At 38.8% G+C, this 5,336-nt stretch overlaps 2 long non-coding RNA genes across 2 annotated transcripts in view; both read left to right on the top strand.

Moving 5' to 3' along the window:
• LOC125007835 overlaps nt 1-1,331 on the top strand; it is a 35,195-nt gene extending 33,864 nt beyond the window's left edge. The window contains exon 3 of the long non-coding RNA XR_007112803.1: nt 958-1,331. This is a non-coding gene — a long non-coding RNA (uncharacterized LOC125007835). The remainder of the gene's footprint in view (nt 1-957) is intronic.
• Nucleotides 571-804, top strand: LOC125007840. The gene is made up of 2 exons (XR_007112808.1): nt 571-601; nt 686-804. It is a non-coding gene; the product is annotated as an uncharacterized LOC125007840 (long non-coding RNA).
• Nucleotides 1,332-5,336: the final 4,005 nt, after the last annotated feature.

Raw genomic sequence — 5,336 nt, forward strand, 5'->3', positions numbered from 1 at the left:
TTGATAAACTTTGACTTAAATGGAAAAGAATTACAAGAACAGACTCTACAGTTGTTTGTTGAAGGTAAAATATTTTTTTCTACTCCTGGGAAATTAAGTCATATTGACAGATCTAAATGTCAAAATGTATTGATTTGTGTACAAACAAAGATATCTTACACTCACTTACCAGTTTTTAGGTTCACTAGTGAAAACAAATATAACAGTCCTGAACTGAATCCTCCTTCATTACTGTTACAGTCAGAGTCTAAATAATATACTTTATATTCTGCATGTTTCTGTATTTATTTATTAAGAGATAATTACCTTGTTATCAAAAGTCATCTGTGTGTGTTTCTCTCAGCTCCAGTGTCCTCTGTCCATCTGGTCTCTGAGTGTCTGTCTCATGGAGAGAAGAGGGTGTCCTGCTCCTCTGATGGAGGGGACAGTCCTCAGTACAGCTGGACTCTGGATGGACACTCAGTGACAGACGCTGAGCTCCTCTCTGGAAATGATGAGACTAACGTCATCACTCTGAAACAAGACGTCTCAGGACATCTGGTCTGTTCAGTCAGGAATCACATAAGTAATGTCTCCAGAGGAGAGAGGATCTCTACCTGTGGTGAGTGACAACATGATGAGAAATAACTTGGTAATCATGTTGGTGTCATAACATCAGTCATAAATGATCTTTGTTTGTTCATAGGCTTCATATTCATCAACTGCACCTTACCTAATGGGACACACATATCAGAGTGGGTGTTTGAAGCCAATAACACACTGTGTATTAACCCAACTACTGCCCCTCCCACTAGTTTGGGTAAGTAGACTACCATAGTGTCAAACAAACCATCCAATCAAACTTTGATCAATGATGAACTGTGGTACATTAGTAAATTAAACTTTACTAAGTAAATAAAATAAAAATTCTCCTGTCACAGCTTCACCCTGACATGTGACGTTTGTGTCTCTGAACAGGTCACATGTCCATCATATGTGCGTTGAAAGTAGCTGTGATAATTCTCTTGTTAATTGGGATTCTCGTCTTTTTTGCCTGGAAGAAAAAGAGACAAGGAAAAGCTGAAGGCTCAGCTGTCCCACAAACACTGGAACCTCCAGAGAACTCTGTCATGATGGTTGAAATGAGAGGTTCTGCACCTTAAAACAACAACTAGCGACACATTTCATCTGATTTGTGTCTTTATTGGTGTAAAGAAATAGGGTTTAGAGTGAAACTCTGCTCCTGTTTCTATTCTTCATGAGACTCTGATGACAGCTTAGCATCTTTCTATGAATCCTCTTAAATATTTCTCAGTGTTTTCTTCATGTTTATCACTCAACACTCTGATGGAATAAAGGTTATGTCATCAATTCAACAGTGATCACAGCTGGAGCTTTGGCAATGATTTCAACTCAGAAATCATCGTGTTGTGTACAGATTGTTGTTCCTATCATCTGATTACAGTCATAAACTGCATAATATTGTTCAAAGCTTTAAAATAAAGGAAATGAAAATGTGTTACTGTGTTTTTCTGTGGTCAGTAAACCTCTATGTTCATCAAGGGAAATACACAATCCGTTAAAAAACCACACCACATACATTTATATGTCCACATTTTCAAACATCTCAGTGTTTCTGATCTAGTTGTCAGAGTTTTTTTGTAGGTGTCTATTTACTGTGACAGAGATCAGAGTGAAATTTAAAAGATGTTTCTTGTTCTGTTGTCATCAGAAACCTACTGAGAATATTAATAGTCTACACACATGTCAACTTATTTTGACAGACTCATTACATCTCACATTTAAATATATAAAGATCAATCAAGTCTCATCAAGTTATTTGTCAACATTTGGTTTGATTCCTCTCGCTGCCAGAAGAGGGAGACAAAAGATCATCACTGTGACTTGAAGGAAGTAAGAGCTTCTCACAAATGATCACCATTAACTGTCTACAGCAGACCTGGGCATTTCACGGCCCGCGGGCCGCATACGGTCCTTTGGGCATTCCCGTCCGGCCCGCGGTACGTCAGTCATGAGCACAGATGAACTGTGCATGCAATACGACTGTGTTGCTTTTATTTTGAGCCATGATGTGTTATTTACGTCATGGCACTGTTAGTTCGTCAACAACAAAAAAGTAAGATTGAAACAGCTTCTTGCCATCTATTAACCCTCAAAAGCCTGAACGGATCGCTGGCATCCGTCAAAGCGGCCGATTTTGAATTACCGTAAGTCACAGTGGTTTGCGCTATTGACAGTATTCATTGTGACTGAACACTGGTTAGTTGTGCTTTTGCCTGGGAAGACTTCGTGACATCTCAAGGGTATAACTAACTTTGTTTTTACCAACAAATTTCTCCAAACAAGTCTCTCTTGCTGGGGCTCCGCGATCGTTGCTCTCCAACCTGCAGCCGACAGCAGCGGTGCGTCATCATTACCGTAATGGCAGCATTTTTTGTAGAAAGCGCAACTTGAATATTATCCATCGGGGAGTTACGGTAATTCAAATACAGCAAGCTTCTCTGTGTGGGCAGACGGACATTCAGGTCTTAAAGGGTTAAACATTTATTGAGTTTTATTGAGATACAGAAAATAATTCATGTAGCTATATGATCCACCTGAAGTTTTCCAAAGAGGACAAACAAATTCCAACATTCCAATGCATTATATCCAAAACTACAGATCGATTGTGTTTCATTTTCCTCTTCAACCTACACCAAAACTATATTTACAGAATATTCTTATGTTTCTGATTACCAGTAGCAGCTTATCAACATATATAATCTACTGCTTTTTTACAATGGGAGAAAATTAATATTGAGCAGAATAACGTTCAAGTTATCGTTTGGTTTGGCCTCCAACACAGTTCAGATTTTTCATGTGGCCCCCTGTAGAAATTAATTGCCCAGGCCTGATTTAGATCCATCAGTTCTCAGTAATTTCACACCTGTATCTAATCTGCCATTTGTAAGTAAGATTTTAGAAAAGCTTGTTTTTAATCAGCTAAATGATTTTTTAAACTATCATGATATTTTATGTTATATTTTATTATATTTATATTTATTTTATTTACTTTTTCTACTTTAATCACCACAACACACTGAGATGACCTGAAAGGCTGCTGTGAAGAGAACTGGGGAGATGGAACAACCCATTGCAATTTCCTATTGCTGTTGATACCACACATAGTGGTTGTTGGTGTTAGTGTGGAGTAACACACTTGGAGGTTGTTGAAGTAGGTGGTGATCAGGCTCTGGATGAATGGTGGGATGCGGAAAAGTTCAGTGTGTACCAGATGAGCTGGTGGGGAACAGACCCATAGGCTTTAGCCAGATCCAGACAGACTTGTTGGGTTTGGTTGATCTGTTCCCAGATCATCAGGCAGTGCTCCAGCAGCACTCATGCATCCCCAAACCAGGACACTGCCTCCACCATTTTTGACAGTAGGTACTGTACATGCTGGAGACAGTGCTTGGCCTGGCCTTCTGTGTACCCTCACATTAGCAGGAGGAAGATAAAGCCGGAAACTGGACTCATCTGACCACAGAATCTTTCTCCATTTCCTATCTGTCCAGTTCTTGTGTGCTTGGGCCCAATGACACTGGGTTAACCTCTGTCTCTCATTGATCAGGGGCTTCTTGACAGCCTTACAGGACCTTAAGACATGATCTAAAAGTCAACCATGTACAGTGCAGGTGGAACACGGGGCACCAGTTTGGTTTGACCACTGTTGTTGGAGCTCTTGTGATGTCGTTCAGCGGTTTTTGGGAAATCAGGATGTGGTAATTTCTTGCTGAAGAAACCCTTGGACGCTCTCAGATCAGTTCATCTGTATTTCTGTGAGTGTATCCAACTGCTGAAGGACTGTATCTGCACTTCCAGGTGATCTGGCGGCAGCTGAACCCTTCCTGGCTGAGAATCTGTATCTTCAGGCGTGTTTCCTGCATTAGTTTCCTTATTTTAGCCAATTTTGTCTCTGAAGAACTTTCAAATGTACTGGCTTTATATGAAGCACGGCAGCAGAAAAATGTGTCTTATTATAAAAAGCACGTCCTTCATTAGTGGATCACTGGTACCAAAATGACCCAATATTCGAACCTTCCTGTATTTTTATGGAACTAATCAATTTTGAGTTTTTAATGGCTGTTTCAGGATTTGTTTAGTATTTTGTCTGTGACTGTACTAAAAAAAAAAATACACTTGAAGATCTAAGAGTGATTCTTAATAAAATATTGCACAAATGCATCAGGTGTCTGAAAACTTTTTTCCACAGCTGTATTTTATTAAACCACCTGTGATTTAAGCTGTGATTTTGTTGTGTGAATAACACAGTTACAGGTCTTACTTTAACGTACTTACTGAAAGTGAGAGCCCTTCTCTTTTGAAGCTTGCCAAGATAAAAACTGCTTATAGAGAAGAAGAAGACGACAATTTTTAAGAGAAGCTGAAGAGGACATAGATCGATGCTGTATATGTTTGGATAAATGCACTACAATAAAAGGAAGGAATATCCAGTGACAATTCTTACTCATCATAGTCTCAGAAATCTTGTGAACTATGACAGATGTAACACTGTCTCCTTTACATGAACTAAGGTGACTATCATGTACTTTCAATTTAGGCTAAATCAGAAGATATAGTTTCGCTCAAGGAGGATATATGTGACAGGGACAACAGTTTGCGAACAGTGACAAAAAAAAAAAAAAAAAAAAACACTCTTCAGTTTCACCAACTCAAAAAAGTTCAGCTAACAACTGAATTTATATTTCTTTATCAACCCCCAGAAATCAACCTACTTAACAACCTCAGTTGTAACCAACAACCCAACAGTTTCACAGCATGTAAAAAAAAGAAATAATACTGTTCAAAGTGCAAATAAAATAGGAAAAAATGGGCCCAAAATAATAAACCAACAAAGTTCAGTAAAGTCAACAGTCCAAATTAGTCAGTGTCCTCAGTGCGTTCGTATTCAATGTAGGTACGTGTGGCAGTCCTTCAATGTATGGTTGTGTATTAGTTTATGTATCTGTTCATCTACCCGGGTAGTGTGATTTTGTTTCTCATCTGTATGATGTGATAGATGTGCTCCAGATGCGCGATGAAGCTTCCTCCACGCATGTAAGCCGGCGTACTGCTCCACGTCCCTCTGGTCCGAGCTCTGGCTCGCCATCACAATCAACTCATACAAAAAAAACAACCTGCATAGAGCAGCATTTTTTTTTGTTTTTTGTTTTTTTTTAAATATGTGGTTAATCTCTTTAGCTCTCTTTATACATTTATCTCTTTATATCTTTTATCTGCGCAGTATCTATTCTGTCTTTTTTTATCTTAAAGCAACGAACGTGAACCATTCACAT

This window comes from Mugil cephalus, chromosome 5 (assembly GCF_022458985.1).
Source record: "Mugil cephalus isolate CIBA_MC_2020 chromosome 5, CIBA_Mcephalus_1.1, whole genome shotgun sequence".
NCBI lineage: Eukaryota > Metazoa > Chordata > Actinopteri > Mugiliformes > Mugilidae > Mugil > Mugil cephalus.